A 21,273-nucleotide genomic window follows, 5' to 3' on the forward strand; every position below is an offset into this window, starting at 1 on the left:
GATTCCGGGGTAGAATAGGTCTTCAGCAACCCATCCTTGCCGTGTAAGGTGACTATGCATGTCGTAAAAGGCGACTAACGGGATCGGGTGGTCAGGCTCGCTGACTTGATTGATGCATGTCATCAATCCCAATTGCGTGGATCGATGCTCATGATATTTATCACTGGATTGTCTGGTCCAGACTCGATTATTTACAGACCGCCGTGATATAGCTGGAATATTGCTGAGTGCGGCGTTAAACAACAAACCAACCAAAACAATCATTCATGAATTTGACTCCAGCAAATGCGCGATTCAGATTGTCAATTTAGCAATCATTTGCATTAACGTTTTGTAAATTAAAGCTACAAAACCCTTTCAAAAGTCATAAGAAATATCAGCTGAAAGTAGAGTCGATTTTACGATTCCGACCATATCAAGAGCATACGTCCATGAATCGCTATCAGATAGTGATGTTACCATGTGTTTGCGAAAAGGTGAGCGTATCGTGCCCCACCGGTGGCACACGTCACAAACACATGCAAAAGGAAGTGAACTGTTCACCTGAAAAAACGGGAATATAATAATTATATGATTCAAGTCAAAATAGTGAACTGCAACGGACAAAGCGTCAAATTTGGAAATGTCATCCACATCTACAAGCCTTTTTTCGGCTTCAGCTGCAAACCAATATGTTTTTAATTAAAACTAAGAACCTAAATGTTTTATTTAAACAATTTTCTGAGAAAACATATTTTATTTTCGATAAAATCCAAGCTTTACGGAGTCCCTCAATGTTGTGACCTAGATCAAACAACTTCTGAGCAAGAGCCGTATGACGCTCTCAGAAATCTTGCTGGAAAGAGCATGCTCGATTGTACCTCAAAAGGAGTGAAATGTGGACACCAGGGGATGGAGCTGCAGGAATACTGTTCAATATAAAGGGACAGATGGCTATTGGAAAGTTGAAATCATCCCGCTTGTCATAGAGTCTTGTGGAGAGTGTTTTGTCACTCTGAATCATAATGCATAGATCTGAATATGAAACAGATGAGGCGGTCTCACTGGTCTCCTTTATTTCTAGTTCAGTTTGCTAAATCAGTGAAAGGAAATTGACTGTTTGGCCTTTATTGACCGACATGAGATCATCGACATACCTGAAGTTTGAGTCAAACTTCTTTGCCTAATTACCTTGTTTTGACTTTGCCAATCCGAGCAGAAATTCCGATTCATGTATAAAGAAACAGATCAGCAAGAAGGAGAACACAATTGGTTGGTTGGTTGGTTGGTTGTTTAACGCCGCACTCAGCAATATTCAAGCTATATGACGGCGGTCTGTAAATAATCGAGTCTGGACCAGACAATCCAGTGATTAATATCATGAGCATCGATCCACGCAATTGGGATACGATGACATGCATCAACCAAGTCAGCGAGCCTGACCACCCGATCCCCTTAGTCGCCTTTTACGACAAGCATAGTCGCCTTTTACGGCAAGCATGGGTTGCTGAAGACCTATTCTAACCCTGGAATCTTCACGGGTTAGCACAATTGGTGCCCATGGGGATGCCTACTTCAATGGCATTTTTCTGAGTCTATGGTCACCACGCAAAAAATGCACCTGGACCAAGGGACCAGGTTTGTTATGTGGGGAAGTGGTGTACAAACTTAAAAATCAAATGCTTTGGCAGAATTATACGTAATCATTTTCTGAGCTTGCGAAAATCCAAGCATATCATCTGAATTTTTGAAAATCTACTTAGAAATGGAAAGATATCTGTACAGTGTAAGGGCGAATTATGAAGGCATTTAGAGTTCTTGGAAATAGGGTCGTCAATTCGTCATTACACTGGCATTTGTACAAAGGTAATATTATTAACAGAAATTAGTTATGTAACTATTTGCAGTCGTAAAGTAACGAGAACTGAGATAGTGATGTGGCTTTGAAGCACGACGAAGTATTTTAATCTCATGAAGCGTAATATTATTATATTTAGGTGATCAGAAAAATGTGGAGAATATCTGCGAATTCTATTTTTCCAGGGGCTCTCAGAGCTTGAATGTAGTGTATGTAAAGTTAACCATGTCTGGGATCGATGACATGCATCAACCATGTCAGCGAGCCTGACCACCCGATCCCGTTAGTCGCCTCTTACAACAAGCATAATCATGGGCAAGCATGGGTTGCTGAAGACCTATTCTACCCCGGATCTTCACGCTCAGAATGTGTCATTTTGTGTTTCCCCAACATGAGATTCTTTATGTCTGTCCTTGAGCCCAGTGACACAGGTACGAGAGTCCTTGAGCCCAGTGACACAGGTACGAGAGTCCTTGAGCCCAGTGACACAGGTACGAGAGTGATATAATGTAACATCAATGAGAGATCCTAAAGATCAGGTTGGTACATGTATAGGATTTTAATAATCCTTACATACTGATTTGCACATTATTTATTCACATGTCTTGTTTAGACATAACAAAATGAAATTTATCCTCTAGCAAATATAAACCTCATGGGACACATTAGCACTGACTTTTCATTACACAGGAATATGGTCCTTGTACCACAGCTAACTTGTACATAGCTGTACAGAGTTTTGTCAATTCGCGACGATGGTTTTTGTTTGTTTTGTTTGTTGTTTAACGCCGCACTCAGCAATATTCCAGCTATATGACGACGGTCTGTAAACAATCGACAGCATGAGCATCGTTCCACGACAAGCATAGTCGCTTTTTACGACAAGCATGGGTTGCTGAAGACCTATTCTACCCCGGATCTTCACGGGCTTCGCGACGATGTAAAGCAAATAAATGATCTATAATAAACAACACTATTCTAACTTACACTTAAACGTCGACTATAAGTCATGTAGTGAGAGGTCAGATTGTAGAGGTTATTAATAATCATTGTACATGTATGTCGATTGCTTTCACAGAGGAAAGCATGTTGTATTTTGACATAATCTATCAAATATCCTGTTTGGACAGGTGTTGTTTCCTCACATTTAGTGAGTGAGTGAGTGAGTATGGTTTTACGCCGCTTTTAGCAATATTCCAGCAATATCACGGCGGGGGACACCACAAATGGGCTTCACACATTGTACCCATGTCGGGAATCGAACCCGGGTCTTCGGCGTGACGAGCGAACGCTTTAACCGCTAGGCTACCCGACCGCCCCTCCTCACATTTAGGGCTTTAAGGACAAATAATTAGAATTCTTTTTTCTCAATAAAAGATTTCTTTTGTGAAGACATTCGATTTACAAAGGACTGTAAAGAACATTGATTAATGAAGGATTGACTTTGTATTTGATCCGGTCCATTGAGGTATGAATTGAAAAACCGATGTGCAAACTGTATGACAAAAACGGATTCTTAAATCTATTCATACCTTTTACATAGGTTTTTCGATTCATAACTGTATATATTTACAGTTACAAAATGTTTGCACATCGGTTTTTCGATTCACATCTAGATGAACTTAATTTTTTTTGTCAAACCTAATAATTAAATTCGACAACGCAAACTTGTTTAATCTACAATAGTTTATCCCAAAACAATTATATAAATCAAGGCGGACATGGCACGCCCACAAAGTCAGTAGCCAATCAATGGAGAGTAGCATTAAACAAAGTTCGCAGGGCCTGTCTCTTAAGGCAAGAGGCGAGAAGAACTGCAACAGTCAGACTGTAACGAACCAGAACAAATATATTAGGGAGAAGCTGTTGTTTTAAATGATATGGTCAGTAACTGCCAGTTTGGAACATTAGCTCTCTAAGAACGGGAAGACACTGAGAAAATGCGGGTTAGAAATGAAACCCGAAGAAATTTGTGAAACCGAGGCGAGTGATAAAAAAACCCAGTCGAGCGAGCCTGCACATTTACTTTATCATTCCTTCCCGACCTTCGGCCTTGAAAGGTGTTTTAGACGATGAATATGCATGAATTTCGCTGAAATGTCCTTTGCATGACAATACAGGTGAGCAGAAAGGGTCTTCCCTCGACGGCACATGGGATTCAGCGACGTTCCGTACTGGTGAATGTAGTCCGCTTCGGTGGGCGTGGCTTAATCTTTTACATTCATTGGTAAATAAATTCAATAACAGGTGCAGCTAATCGGAATGCATAAATTACAATGAACAGAACGAAAATTTTATTATCATACTTTAAAGGGTAGTACTGTTCTTTCAAACTTATATAAACTTTAAAAATCATAACAAAATGAAACTCACCCTCTAGAAAATGTAATCATAAACACTGACTTTTAATTACACCGGCATATCATCCTTGTTCCACAAATTACTTGGACATACCTGTACGGAATTGTGTCAGCTCACGAAGATATAAAGCAAATGAAGGATCTATAATATACAGCTCAGGTCCTCACTTAAACTTAAATGACGAGTATAAATCATATCTACCACTAGACTATAGACTACTAAACTACTCTTGAGATAACAGATCTGTTAAAAAGCATTGCTATGGCCATGCACGTATATTAGGCATTGTTAATTACTAGGGTTAGTTGGGGAATGTTACGATTTAACGCCCCAGTCAACCTTTTTACAAATATAAAACTGGTAAATATATGCACCTCTTAAACACCTTTTTTCTGTTCACAAAGTGGAACAATCATTCAAAATACAGAAACCGAAATGGATATCTACTGACATGTTATGTGGCAATAGTTATTAATTGCGCCTTCCATTACTTCCTCTGCATCTGTGCTGCATAAGACTATAATGAGTAATCGCGACCATCTGGAGAAACATGTACTTCTCTTATACCAGGTTTTCAGCTGGTATTGGTGGACATGTATAAAAAAAATAACACATCAACTTAGATATATCCAAATAATACATCTTCTGGATGTATGGAACTATTGATATAAACGTTGAAGCCAGTGAATAATCAGTCTCCATTATCTGCCGAAACAAATTCCATTGGGCGGAAAATGCACAATAGCGATGACAAATATTGGAGTGGATCACTGATCCAAAGCAGTGATGACACCTGGTGTTTGTGAAAAGGTAAGCATGTCCTGCACTATCAGTAGCAACCGTCCCACACAAGTTGTATGAAGGGTAAGTGTTTGTTCGTTGTCTGACGCTGCACAGCAGTCTATTGTCATACGACGGCGGCCTGTAAACACTCGAACCTTGACCCAAGTGATGGACCAGAACATTCTGTGAAACAAGGGATGGTGCCGTACATTTTTCCCTATGTATGTGTAACCGTGGTTGTGTTGGCCGATAGTGGAGTAGGTGATCTACTGGCCAAATAATCACAAACAGCTGTGGGGGGTGAGGCTTAAGACGTTTATTTTATTATAGGTACGAATGTACGTACTTAATTCAGTCTGAAACAATTAAAGTACAACATAAGCAAATATAACATAGAAATAAATATATACAATCCGTTATAGTTACTCTTTAAATTTCTAAAATATAGATATCACTTCCATTAAAATGAATAGCATTTACTTTACATTACACAATACATCAGACGTATACGTACAATACATCAATACACAGATACAAAATATATTAATATGATGGCCATCTGTGAATAATCAAATTTTGATCAGTCTGACCAGGATGAGAAACAAACCACGCCATTAATGATACACAATTAACAACTGAGCCTGACCAATCGAATCCCATTGTCGCCGGCTCTTACACCAAGTAATGAAATAACTATTCTAACCCTGGAAGTGTAATAAAAGTGTTGTTATTTAGGTACTCTTAATACCGAATTGCCTCTAACTTGTCAATATGGTTGTATCTTCCTCTCAGGGCATCACTGACAGCTTCTTGGGGCCGAGTCTGCAGGACCTTCAGTGTATCTACTCTGTGAGTGTTCAGACCATCAGCATCCTGCTCCCTCTGTATGCTGGCCTCAAGACAGCAGGCTGTGCGATGCATGCTCCGTTACATGTACAAGTCAATGCCTATACACTGATGCTCGTGTGTGTCCTTGTCAGCAGTTGCCTTGTGTTGGCAATACCTCTCTGTTCCTCGTTCTGGATTGCTGCAGCTGGAAGCTCAGGACTTGGGCTTGTTGGAGGGGTTTTAATCACAGGTGAGTTGCAATTGTGTTATGGTTGGACTGAAAATGTAGGAGCTGTTTAGATCTCTTCTGTCATATAAATGTGACATATTATTGCCTCGTCTTTGATTGTTCGTGACATCATATGTGCCCAGAACTTAATGATTTTCAAAAAGCCACACACTATTGAAGCGGGTGATCAGGCGTTGCTTGGTTAATTATGTGCTAATGTACCTCGAAGGTCCGGGACGTTGATCATGCTATCAACCTGTTTTGGTCCACCTTTTTTACATGCTTCCCTGATGTTATAGCTGGAAGGGTGCCGACTGTGGTGTTAACCCTAAATTTTCAATGCAAGAGAATAACTAGCCTAATTTTCTGCCGAAACAGATTCCACTTGGCGTAAAGGGAAACGTCATTGTCTGTGTAAACCCTATGCCTGTCTGCTAGAATAAAAATATTATGCAACCTTTGTGAACTTTCCATAGAGATGTAATAGAACTTGTTTTGCATTTATATGTCAGTGTGCTTACCATATATGCATAATAAACATAATACCTGTCTGTTCTGTCATTGCAGCCGTCATAGCCAAAATAGGTCAGTTAAGTCAAGAAAGTGCTGTACCCTTTCACATGATGGCCCTGGCTATATGCATTGGAAACGTCCTTGGGGCATTGGTTACGTCCCCTTTTCTCAGCAACACAATACGCCATGGCAACACATCAAACTTGCAGGACTTGGAGGTGATGACAATCGAATGTGGAAACTCCGAGTCAAATATAGTGTATGCATATTTGATCTTTTCGTCATTTGGAACAATAGTCGCAATTTTCCTGACTTTTTTACGTGCTTGTCTGGTGGACAATAATGAGCAGGTTTCAAACAAGAAAAACAACGGCTCCTTTGGGAAAGTGGAACATATTTTCATCATCTTATCAACAACTTTAATCTTCCTAACGGCTGCAACTCATGTTGTGTACGGAAGTTTGCTCCTCCTGTTTGGAACTCACAGCAGTCTGGAAATATCGGAGAAGACCATGGCCCTTTTGACGTCATCATTTTATGCGGTCACGGTGTTTGGACGTTTTGGGGGTGTGCTTGTGAGCCTAGTAATATCCCAGTTATGGCTCGTCACTGTGTGTTTGGTTGGAGTTCTAGCTACGTCCATTTTTCTGATATGTACTGCAGAAACAAGCTTGGTGTTCTTATGGGCTGGTTGCAATGTTCTCGGTCTGTTCTATGCACCTCTTTTTGCTTCACTGGTAGCATGGTCGGTGGAAAATGTCCCTGTGAACAAAACGGTTTACACCATCATCATGTTCGTTGATTATGCGGGGATGTCATTGAACTCTCTTGTGATAGGCCAACTGATGTCAGCCTTTGGTCCTCAAATGTTGCATTATTCTATAGCAGTATTTGGTGGGATGCAGATAATGATATTCTTATGTCTATTTTGCCTTGGGAATCAGACACGAAAACACAAGAAAACAGAATACAACGCTCTGACCGGAACCTAGTACAATAGGCACATATATGACCTGCAGGAATGCCTTTTAACGATTCGGATTTACGCAGTTCAGCAACCAATTCATTTGAATACCACTTCAGAATTTATTATCAATACCACTTTCAAGCTCGACTGTTTCAAGACTGCACATTTGTAATCAGTGAAATGCTCTGCATACCTCACATCAACTGTGTGCTTGTGATTATTACAGAACGGTTTGTTTGTGAGTAACGACAGTCAGCGATATTCCATCCGCATTACGAGTGTATTCAATTATCGAATCTTCACAGAATAAAGCACGTATATGCCTACAACGACATGATTAACCTTTCCGCACTCAGTTTCAGTGAGTGAATGTTGTTATCTCATTTTATCACTTAAGGGCAGACCCGTGAAGATCCGGGGTAGAATAGATCTTCAGCAACCCATGCTTGCCGTAAAAGGCGACTATGCTTGTCGTAAAAGACGACTAACGGGATCGGGTGGTCAGGCTCGCTGACTTGGTTGATGCATGTCACGGATCCCAATTGCGTGGATCGATGCTCATGATATTAATCACTGGATTGTCTGGTCCAGACTCGATTATTTACAGACCGCCGTCATATAGCTGGAATATTGCTGAGTGCCGCGTTAAACAACAAACCAACCAAACCAACCACTTAAGGTCAAAGTTATGAGGTAAATCCTACTCACTCAAATGGTAACATTTTCTTTAAGGTGTTACTGCTAGATTCTTATATGAATAGAATAACTTTCTTTTATTACCTATATGATTTGAAATAACCGACCTCACTCGTGGAAATATCACTTCACACACACCAGTGCATTGTTTACATCATCTGGACGGCATTGTTGACGTCATTCAAATCATAATGTGGTGTAACATCGAAATGACGTCACACTAGAAACGACCTCATAGCTTCTAATACCTCTGTCGTGATCAGTGCTTTTTTCTAAATGGGAGATCAAAGGGATCAGGAATTAATGGGTATTATAGAAATAATTTGTTTGTTGCTTAACGCTGCACTTAGCAATAGTTCAGCTATATGATAGCGGTCTATAAATAGTCGAGTCTGGACCAGACAATCCAGACAACATGATGTGTTGATTCCCCAATATCAGAATCGAATAAACAGATACATTTATATACTAACATGGAGATATATTAAGCATGTGTGAATTATTTTTTTATGGTATATTGTAGAAATGTCGCCGGTTACATTCATTCAAAGTATCTAACGGTTCATGGTCATGTTCTTAAAAAGTGTGTATTTCTTCATTGAAACAACATATAAACATATTTGTATCGAGATTAGACATTTTTTCAGCTACAACTTCAAGACCAGGTATTTTTTAATTTAAACTATGACCCTGCATTTTTAAAGAAAAACGACTTGCAGCAATGTCATATTTGTAGCTGGCAACTTCTTTTGTTTCAACAAGCATAATTATTCTTTTCAAGACATTTCGGATACAATTTATTTCGGTCAATAAAATCCCAGCCAAAACCCTACTTTTTCTAATCTGTTTTTTTTATGCATAAGAATCAGAATATCTGCTCGGTTTGGTAAATCTAAACACGAAAATTTGACCAAGCTGTAAAACTTAAGCTTCAGGTGTATCGATGATATGATATAATTCAATATGCATAAAGATTCAGAGTGACACAAAACTATCCTCAAGACTGTATGACAAAGGACTTCAACTCTCCAATTGGCAACCTTCCCTTCATACAATGTTCATGCAACACTTGGTATCATCACCATGAAGATATAGTCTGAATCGTACAATCGACTTTTATGGGAATGGTTTTGACGCTTTTATTTTCTTTTAAGACTGACCAACGCGAGAATAATGTCAAAACAGGCATAGACTTTTCGATCCGAACCATTGTTGTGTCGCCAGCGTGGATACTTAATGTCACCCATCTTTTTCCCTTCACATCCTGGTTAGGTCTTAAAAGTGTTGGTATGTACATGCAAAGAATAAACATGTAAGGTGACAAGTTATCTCCCTTGACAGCATTGTCGAAATGTGTAAAGGAACAAGGACCCAAAACCACTGACAAGAATTTCTGATGCTATGCAATTGTACAAAATATTTATTCATTCATTTTACAGTAAACTACGGTTATAACGAACTCAAAGGGACTACTATTTTTAGTTCGTAATAACCGTAGTTCGTTATAAGCATATATACAGCATAACTACAGCAAATAGTCGGGACTAAAAAGTAAGTTCGTTATATCCGTCAGTTCGATATAAGCGTATTCGTTATAACCGTAGTTTACTGTATATCATTATCAAAAGAACATATCCAATTGCTGGTATCGATTGCTTATATCGGAATCAGTTAACAATAGCAAGGCCGGAATATGATAATTTTCCACATTTTGCATAAGATCATATATCTGTCTGAAATCAATCTGCCCTTCGTTAATAGAAAACCGACGATAATAAAAAAGGACGCCATTTATTGTTTTGGTTTATTATCTTTTGGAATACATTATTAGTCCTTGTTTTATTAGATGAATAGTTCACCAGTACTGTACGCAACATTGAGAGGTCTTAGTAAATATTTACGAATATCATTTCAGAAAAATGTTAAGAATGTTTTTCTGACATTTAACTGCTTCGAGGACCTTATCATAATTCAGTTAGCCTTCGATTTACTGAGACAAATTTTACATTAAATTTACCAAATAATGTTTCCAACTGAATACTTGCTCAGAGTACAGTTTTCCTTAAAATTTGCTTGATTAGTGTAAAAAAAATTATATTGGTCTATAACTTTACCTTGGTTATCTTCTATTCGATTTATTGATTTATTGAGATTGTATCTCGATTTAGAAACATTGGATGTTTTTTGACATATTTCATACATGTTGCTTTAGATCGAACCATTATTGTTTCTTCTAAATCATAATTACATCATTTACATCATCCAAGACCCCTTATCGGTTCCTAAATATAAAGACCGCCTCCGTGGTCTTGTGGTAGAGCGTCCGCCCGGAGAGCGGAAGGTCCAGGGTTCGATCCCGGGCCGCGTCATACAAAAAGACGTTAAAAGATTGTACTTGTTGTTACCCTGTCTGGCGCTCGGCATTAAGGGGCTAAAACAAGGACTGGTCGGCTCGGAGTCAGTATACTGTGTCTGAGTGGGGTTTTCATGTTAAACTGCGGCATGGTATCTCAGTGAGCTAGCACTATAAATCGGCATCAGTCCGGACTAGTACAAGCAGCCACACACACACATACACGTGCATGCACGTCGCTATATAAGTGCAATAATCTTGGACGCGACGTTAAACCCAATTTCACCTCACCTCACCTCACCTAAATATAAACGGAACACTCTCAAACATGTACACATATAACAACATGCACACCTCAAATATATACCAACGCGCATGCACACAAAAATACAAAGATAGGTCATGTTAACATTAGCACATGTGCAATTAAACCAAGCTAGTTGTTAAGTGATGTTTTGGCGCATAAACTATTTGTTAATTGACGTACTGCGTATAGCTTCTTTTAACAATCATCTCGATTGAGACAAAACCGAATATAACCAACAGTAAGCAAGAAAAGTGGAAGATCCGGGGTAGAATAGGTCTTCAGCAACCCATGCCTGCCGTAAAAGGCGACTATGCTTGTCGTAAAAGGCGACTAACGGGATCGGGTGGTCAGGCTTGATGACTTAGTTGATGCATGTCACGGATCCCAATTGTGTGGATCGATGCTCATGATATTAATCACTGAATTATCTGGTCCAGACTCAATTATTTACAGATCGCCGTCATATAGCTGGAATATTGCTGAGTGCGGCGTTAAACAACAAACAAACAAAGAAACAAACTGGCTGTTGCAATCCACACATCGGCTAAACGGACCAGTATGTGGAAATATGTATGTCACATTTAAAAACTAATATAATCAGTTATGTGATGGTACAGGCAATGGAACGGAAATCAAATATGTCAGGCCATCAAGCTGAAATGTTAAAACGCTAGATTATGAGGGCGAAATATTAAAGCGAGTTATTATACATACGAGTTTCGGACACTGTAACACCATTTGTTATACCAAAACATACAGTTCGAAAGCACTCCTGATATGAACAATTACATTAAGCAAAATAATAATGCATAAATAAAAGTACAGACGGTAAAACTGGAAACAAATTGAATTAGCCTCAACACGAAAATAATTGTATCTAACAGCTTGTCTAACAGGTGGTGTCCATTGATATATATTGTTGCATAGGCAATGTAAATTTGTTTGACTGGTTGTTTGAACAAGTGTTTGTCATACTCTGAGTATGCCGCCATCTACATACAACAAATTGTGATTTTTCAGTTGTGTGAAACATTTGGCAGCTGGGAACTGAGAAGGCAGTTTTTAAACACATTCACACATGAGCATTACTATTCACTTGTGTGTAAGAGACCCGTGAAGATTCCGGGGTAGAATAGGTCTTCAGCAACCGATGCTTGCCGTAAAAGGCGACTGTGCTTGTCGTAAAAGGCGACTAACGGGATCGGGTGGTCAGGCTCGTTGACTTGGTTGATGCATGTCATCGATCCCAATTGCGTGGATCGATGCTCATGATATCAATCACTGGATTGTCTGGTCCAGACTCGACTATTTACAGACCGCCGTCATATAGCTGGAATATTGCTGAGTGTGGCGTTAAACAACAAACAAACAACAACAAGAACCATAAGAGGAAATGGGCTGTACTAACTCGTCATATACTGTTTCATAAGACATTCCTACGACTAGCTTAAGATTACAGTACTAAGATCTCCGCTAGCAGATTTTGCTATTTCTTTCATTGTAAATTCACATCCAAATTCTCAATGTTACTATATGGGACTGTATAATATGAAGCAATATGTCACACATTGACTTAAAACTAGCTGTAGAACATTAAGTGAGTGAGTGAGTATGGTTTTACGCCGCTTTTAGCAATATTCCAGCAATATCACGGCGGGGGACACCACAAATGGGCTTCACACATTGTACCCATGTCGGGAATCTAACCCGGGTCTTCGGCGTGACGAGCGCACGCTTTAACCACTAGGCTTACCGACCGCCCTGTAGAACATGACTACTAGACCATAATACAACATAAAAACGGGTCTAGAGATCGCCAGCAAGGTCACCACATAAGGGACTATGGTGATTTACGGTACATGGTTCTCCAAGCAGGCAGGATTTACACCTTTCCCTCAGGTACTTGGGGCTGTTGCAAGTTTAGCTAGGGATTAAAAGTAAACAAATAGTCTGAAGAAAATTGAGTATCCTCACCTTTCAATAAATATCCATGTGTATATCTGCCGTGGCCAATACGACATCGTCCCATTATGACCTCTTCAAATGTTCTGTTTAAGTCCAGTCAGTCTAGCCAAATTAGAAACGATTTCAACTGATTTACACTCAGAATTTATCCCTTTAGAACATGTAAAAAGTGGTGGAACACGGTCAAATTTGACCCCAAAGGTCAGGGGGGTCAAGGCCGCTCTGAAGCACTTATGTGAGATTATGTTTTGTTTTCATTTTTGTTTCAATTGTGTCATGATGAATATCAAATGAATGCTCTCTTCGTTAACTTTTCAGAAATATATCCTTTGTCAATGTGAGATATATACATCTGTAGAAATAAAGAAACAACACAAATCTGATGTACAAAAAGATATTGAAGTATTTAATACTTTATTTAATAGAATAAGGGAGAAAAACTAATATAACATAACATTAACATTTCAATAATATGAAATTGAATTTTTTTTTTAACAACAAAATGACTAAATAAATTAAGATAAAGTCACTTGGTGTTTGGTCCACCTGTATAACTTCTTCTTAAGATACTATCTTTCTAAGAACAACTTTTATTTATTGAGGACATTAAACGGATTTCAATTCAAATTTGTTTGCAATTAATGAGATCAAAATATATTTCTGTCAACAGCTTTTGAATAATGTTGAGGCAACGGAGGTGTTATGTGAGATGGGGCGGGATGGCGTTAATTTGGCAAGTAAAGAACTTGGCGAGTCTTTGATCGTGCAGTCAGGACAAATTGTTCACATCAAATGCTGAAGGAAATATATCAACCCAAGAGACATTCTTGCTGGAAAAAAAACTGACATCAAGCTCTCTGTGTGAGTCGGAAAACAGATCATTGCGTTCACAAGAAAAAGTATTTTCATTTAGAACTGACTGCAGCCAAATATTCTGGCCAAAAAAGAGGATATGATGTTATCCCAGTGTGGACCAAAACGTTTCAAGAAAACATGTGTACTATGCGTAATGACAGTTGGTCTACCAAGATTAAAGATTGAAAATGCACAGGACTTGAACGCTTCTGATGTTGTATACCATCAGTCTTGCAGCGTTAACTTCAGGACTCACAAAAGCACCCCTCGCTCTTATGCATGCAAAGATGAGGATGAGTGTAAGAACCTAGGCAGACACAACGATTCTGGGAAAATAGATGCATTCAACTCTGGAGTGAAGTATCTGGAAGAATATGATGATGAGCAGATTACCATTCAGGACCTCATTTCAAAGATGGAAGACTAACTGGATGGTACTGACTATGATGTCTACGGTTTTACATTATGAAACAGAGACTCCAAAGTCGTTTTGGAGATAAAATAATGATTTCAGAAGTCAATGGCAAACACAACAGTGTCACATTCAGAACTACAACATCCAGGATTTTGCATGATCACTATTGTATTGGAAAGAAACAAGACCCTGAAAAGGAAAAAATTAGACTCATTGCGACAGCATCAAAGCTCATTAAAAATCCATGACAGTGCCTGATAGTTTCTGCCCATCACCATAAGAAGTGTCAGACATTCAGGAGAATCTACATTATCTAGCTGCATCGGTGAGACTGTTTCTTGAAACTCTTCTTGTCGGTAAAGATACAGACCTGGGGCTTGCTTCTATTGGCCAGGCAATTGTGCAAGCAGCACTACCACGTCTTCTCCGAGCTGGGACTTGAAATAGATCTTCATCACCAATTTGCCTCAAGATCCCCTGTTGATCAACTCCATGATCTTGGATTCTGTTGTTCTTACACAGAAGTAAAGAAATTTATTGCCTCAAGATCCCTTGTTGAACCAACTCCATGATCTTGGATTCTGTTGTTCTTACACAGAAGTAAAGAAGTTTATTGACACTGTTGCACCGACAAGCAGAATATTCCGACAATACCAAGATATGATGTAACAGCAGATGATATTGCTGCCATAGGAAGGATCAAGATCCACTTTTACCAACCTCCAACCTCACCATCCTCACCTACCATCCTATCATCAACATAGCTGCAGAGGATCCAACTTCAAGCATTGACATACTATGGAAAAGTGTTTGGCTTCTCCGACCTACCAGGCCTTCCTGGTCAGGCATGATGCAAGCTATTCATCATGGAAGTCATCCAGGACAAGCATCAGTAGTATATCTACCCATGATTGACATGAACCCTAGTGATCTATCTTGTATATACACCACGTTGACATTTGTCAGCAAACAGGCGATCAATTACAATGTGACACCAATCATCTTATTTGACCAACCTCTATGGTGGAAAGCTACAATGATAGTTACAAGTGAACAGTCATCAAGTGAATTGAAGAACATAGTTCTGAGACACTCAGATGAGCTTCTTGAGATGTACTGGCCACAACATGTCTGAATCAGGTCTATTTCAGTTACTTGAGGTGGGATATGCCAGTAATACATTGAGGCATATTCTGGCTGGAAATGCAGTAGCAAGAGCTATGCGAGCACACATTCTGATTGATACAGCCCTTAATGCAATGTTGGTTTCAAGAACTTTTGGAGTTACTCTTCCTGATGTGTTTATGTCTTCCACAGATGAACCAGTTGCGAGCTCTCTTCCTGGCACAAATTATGAGGATATACAAAGGGCAACAGTTCTATATGATGAACTCATGTGCGAGTCTTTGTCTGTCAGTGAGGTCTCTTCATCTGCTTCTCTGCAGAGTATACAACAAAGGGTAGATAGGGAGAAGAATGTCATGAGAGACAGAACTGCACAGTTGTGGATCCAGTACATGAGCATGGTTGATGATTTACGCAGTTTCATTAGAGCTGAACAAACAGGAAATTGGCAACTACATCTTAAGACAATGTCCAACATGTTGCCATTCTTTGCGGCAGCTGGTCACAACCTGTACACCAAGTCTGTGAGAATCTATCATCTATCTTCAAATGATGACATCTCTGCAAGAAAAACATCCACAGACATTCGAGTTACTTCAGTCTGGGCACTATGTTGTACGACGCACCGATCACTACTGGGGAGGCCTTTCCACAGATCTTGTCATCAAGCAAGTTCTAATGAGGACTGTCAAGACAAGCGGTGGACTGACTAGAGGAACAGGAATGTCTGAAACTCCAAGGCTGGTATGGCTCATGCCAATGCCTTCATGCACAGAGATCATCAGTAATGCCATGGGAGAATTAACTAATGATGGTAACAGACATTCTGATCTTCATAAGGACATGTCAAGTGCCAGACAAGAACGGGACCAAAATGATGCATGTAAACTCCCCAGCTTCCTTCAAGACAGAGACCCCTTTCAGCCAGACCCTGACATCTGAAATATTGCAGATGGCGTCACGGCTAGTAAATCTGTAAATGCAGCTGATACATATAATGTTGGTGTACACATACTGGACTCTGTGACCGACATGAACACAGCAGAGTAGAAAATAAAATAAAGAACAAGTCGTGACAATGAACGCAAGCACTTTGTCAACCAAGAGGAGATCAGTTATGTGGACCCAGTGCTATTATTCTAGAGGTTTTTGACAACAGCTGGACGCTGAACAGAATTACTTGGAATATTTCTGAAGTTTGAACTTTGCAGTTATCGACCTGTTCTCTTTGATTCAGCTGTGTTCTTGAAAGAAGCCAACAAACCTGCATTAGCTGCATTCATCACCCCTTTATCGGATGCTGATACCCCTGGACCACCATACAACGTTTGGTATGTACTTGATGGTGGAGCGTTGCTTCACTGTTTGCCTTGGCCTCGTGGAGTCACATAATCTCATTTGTGCAACATGTATCGCAATGATGTCTCAAACCATTATGGACAGGCCACTGTTTGATGGATACTCAAGCAGCACATCCACCAAATACGTTACACGTCTAAGAAGAACAGGGGGACGTATTGGAGCTACAGTGAAATTTGACAGTGACATGATCTTACAGTCAAAAAAGAATCCTTCCTTGTAAATGTTGAAAACAAAGAAGAGGCTTATCAAGATGCTGAGTGAATGCCTATAGTTGAGGAAATAACAGAGCAAGGGGCGGTCGGGTAGCCTAGTGGTTAAAGCGTTCGCTCGTCATGCCGAAGACCCGGGTTCGATTCCCGACATGGGTACAATGTGTGAAGCCCATTTCTGGTGTCCCCCGCCGTGCCATTGCTGGAATATTGCTAAAAGCGGCGTAAAACCATACTCACTCACTCACACACTCTTGGCAAAACGCTTAACTTTGCTAGGACGATTCCTGTTGCTTGGTTTGTGTGATGACAATACCTTTGATTAGGCTCGGACTTTTCTTGTAGTTTGGTTTGAATGTTAGCAATACGCTTAACGTTATTCTGTACATGAAGTAGCGTCGGGGACCACAGAGACACACCGATAGCGTCAAATTACCCGAGGAGAATGTTAGTCATATGATTTGGTTTGGTTGGTTTGTTGTTTAACGCCGCACTCAGCAATATTCCAGCTATATGACGGCGGTCTGTAAACAATCGAGTCTGGACCAGACAATCCAGTCATTTACATCATGCGCATCGATCCACCCAATTGGGATCGATGACATGCATCAACCATGTCAGCGAGCCTGCCCACCCGATCCCGTTAGTCGCCTCTTGCGTTGGTCATATTAGTGTTCGCCACACAACTGCATATATCCTTACCTTTATCTGCAATACGTTATAATGCACTACATAGATTTGTTTGCACATCATAGTGTAATAAACGATTTTTGCAACATGGCATAGGCAGCAAGCTTAATGGAGGTCGACCAATTACACTTTCAGTTTACAAATCACAAACATCACGTATCAGTTGACAGATCATACAACACGAAGATTAACAAAACACTACAAAAAAGAACGCCGCAACTTTTTCTTTAGTCGTCACACAGCTTGAAATGTCAGCAATGGTTTTTTTTAGTGTGGCTGCCAGATTGTTTTATTCTTTAACTGATAAATCTGTCGTAAATTCAAACAAGCACAGTCTGCTTTGATCCCTTGCAATCCATGTACCCTTGTCATTGTTCCAAACAATTTAATGTACAAATATCTAAATAGATTAAGAGGATTAATATCTAAATGAATAAAATAAAGTCTTATAGTTGAAGTCTTACTTTCCCACTATCCTATACAATAGTAGTTTTTCTGGCTCTTATAGGCCTTATACGCATTTGGGAAACGATGACATTCATCAACCAGCACGCTCGATCACCCGATCACCCGATACCGTCGGTCGCCTCTTGCGACAAGCTTGGATTGCTGAAGATCGATATTGTGAGCAACGATCTACTAAAACAGGTTAAGAAGACACGCAATTAACCAAGTCACCGAACCTGACCACAAGGTCCATTAGGTCACTGCATAGGTTGTTGGGGACCTTTTTTAATCCCACCGGGTTTTTAAATGTAAGCATACTGTATGATGGTTGGCTATGTTTTCATAATGCTGTCACTGCTATTGCCGTCTGTCTGTCTGTCTGTGGTTTAACACCGCACTCAGCAATATTCCAGCTATATGACGGCGGTCTGTAAACAATCGAGTCTGAACTAGACAATCCAGTGAGTGAGAGCATGAACATCGATCCACGCACTTGGGATCGATGACATGCATCAACCAAGTCAGCGAGCCTGCCCACCCGATCCCGTTAGTCGCCTTTTACGACAAGCATAGTCGCCTTTTGCGGCATCGTTGAATTGGTTGATGCATCCCATCATCGTATTCCAATTGGTTGGATCACTGGATTGTCTGGTCCAGGCTCGATTATTTACAGACCGCTGTCATATAGCTGGAATATTACTGAGTGCGGCGTAACACAACAAACAAACAAACAAACAGGATCTCCACGGGTCCGTGATAATGATAATAAGAAACAAACACAACAAGAGGAATATTAACCAATTATTTAAAAAAAACGGATTGGCAAAAAGATTATTTGTTCTGGCCTAAGTATTTGTAATGATGCCCACCAGCTGTCCCGTCTCCTATATATATATGAGGTGCTCGTTCATAGTAATCAATGCTCGCTTTACACACAAGGCAGCACGCAGTATTGCAATTGCAATGGAAAAACTAGGAGAGAAACCTGCCCGATATCCGTACATGGAGCTGAGCTTAATGCTTGCCTTGTCGTTTTTCAATGTAAGTACATATATTCATCATTTCAATCCTTTTCATTCATGAATTCGACTCTGACAAATGTTCTTATTGTCCAGACAAGTTTCTGTTTCTTCGTTTGTTTGACGTTTGTTGACATCGCACTCAGCAATATTCTCGCTATATGCCGGCCGCAAGAGTCCGGACAAGACAGCCCAGTGATTGAGCATCGAACTACGCAATTTGTACACGATGACATGCATCAACTTGAAACGATGACCGATTCCCTACTTTTAAGTGTACCATATGTTCCCGTGCCTTTTCAGGTGAACAATTAACTTGCCTTTACATGTGTTTGTGATGGCTGCCACCACTATTTGTTTGTTTGTTTGTATGTTGTTTAACGCCGCACTCAGCAATATTCCAGCTATATGACGGCGGTCTGTAAATAATTGAGTCTGGACCAGACAATCCAGTGATTGATATCACGAGCATCGATCCACGCAATTGGGATCGATGACATGCATCAACCAAGTCAGCGAGCCTGACCACCCGATCCCGTTGGTCGCCTTTTACGACAAGCATAGTCGCCTTTTACGGCAGGTATGGGTTGCTGAAGACCCATTCTACCCCGGAATCTTCACTGGGGAACACCTTGTATCATCACTATTTGATAGTGATTCATAAACCCATGCTCATGATATAATCGGAATTGTAAATCCACTTTTGTGCAGGGGCGGTCGGGTAGCCTAGTGGTTAAAGCGCTCGCTCGTCACGCCGAAGACCCGGGTTCGATTCCCGACATGGGTACAATGTGAGAAGCCCATTTCTGGTGTCCCCCGCCGTGATATTGCTGGAATATTGCTTAAAGCGGCGTAAAACCATACTCACTCACTCACTCACTTTTGTGCAAATGGAAAGAGTATTGTCGCCTTTATTTATATCAATAAATAAGGAATTATTCATAAGCAAAAGCTTTTATTTCCTAATAAGTATGACACACAAACGGACATTTCCCTCCAATATTCCTAAGATGAGAAAAATCATTTAAATGAGTTGTCAGTTATCACGGGGCTCGGCAGGAAATCTGTGGGACGAAAAACGCACCTGACCACATTGACTGTGCTTCAAATTTAGGTTCGCCCCGACTGTGGTCCTCAGTTTTCTCCCACGTGTTGGGGGCACGAGTGGCCCATTCGTCTGGCAGAGTTGCGTCCCTTGGGTACGCCAGAAACCTATGATTGTTGGTTCGAATCCCGGTTCGCCTCGATTATGTTTCTAGGTTTGTCAGCACCATACCCGTGATCGTGGGTTTCACCGAAGTGGTAAACGTCCGAGACCTGCATCACTTCGGGTTTTCCTCCCACATTAAGCTGACACGCCGCGATATAACTGGAATAGTGTTAAAAGCGGCGTTAAACCCAACTCACTCACTCACTCACTCTCCCACGTGTTCCCTAATTAATGGAAATGCTGAGTATTGTCATCGGTCGTCACTCTTTTATGTTGCTTGAGATACAAACAACACTGTGTCCACTAGTAGTCTCATGTACACTATAAACACTTGAATCTTATTTTGTATGGTTTAGTTCATGAAGGAGGAAATTAGACAGGCGACGAAGGAGATTTATATGCTTTGCTGAATAATACGGCATATGATCTATGCAGCTTGTGAGACATGTCATTCTCATTATCTATCAAACAGGCATGATACCATATGAAAAAACATGAATCATATGTTTACCTAAGCTTTTATTTACATTACTGCAAGTCGAATGACAAATAGCCTGTACACATCACTCTCCTGAAGTGAATAACATTACTTTTGTATTTTATTTTTAAACTTTCGATTCTGTTGAATTTCCAAACATGATATTTTGTGACCGGGGCAACAGATGTCACGGGTGAAATTAATGTGGAAGTGAGATATTTAATTAATATTTAACGTAATCATGAGTACCAGGTGGGTTATAAATAAGAACAGAGTTCCATTTGTTCGATCACTTTACTTGAGAAAATCAGCGTGAACTGACAATAACTAAACAAGTATCGAACAGGATGAAACACGGGCGTGTTTATAATAATATAAAACGGTTCTGGTTCCTGTTCCGATTGCGCATGTGCACTGGTACAAGGAACTGTCTATTACACAGGGGCGCCGCATAGTACAATGTTCTCTAGGTAAGTCTATTCATTCCCCTTTCACAGTTTAAACACATTAATTGCAAGGTACAATTCTGAACTCATATTACATTTCTGTATACCCATGAACATCCTGGGTAGAATAGGTCTTCAGCAACCCATGCTTGTCGTAGAAGGTGACTATGCTTGTCGT

This window comes from Haliotis rufescens, unplaced genomic scaffold (genome assembly GCF_023055435.1).
Source record: "Haliotis rufescens isolate VD_foot unplaced genomic scaffold, xgHalRufe1.0.p SCAF_15, whole genome shotgun sequence".
Taxonomy (NCBI): domain Eukaryota; kingdom Metazoa; phylum Mollusca; class Gastropoda; order Lepetellida; family Haliotidae; genus Haliotis; species Haliotis rufescens.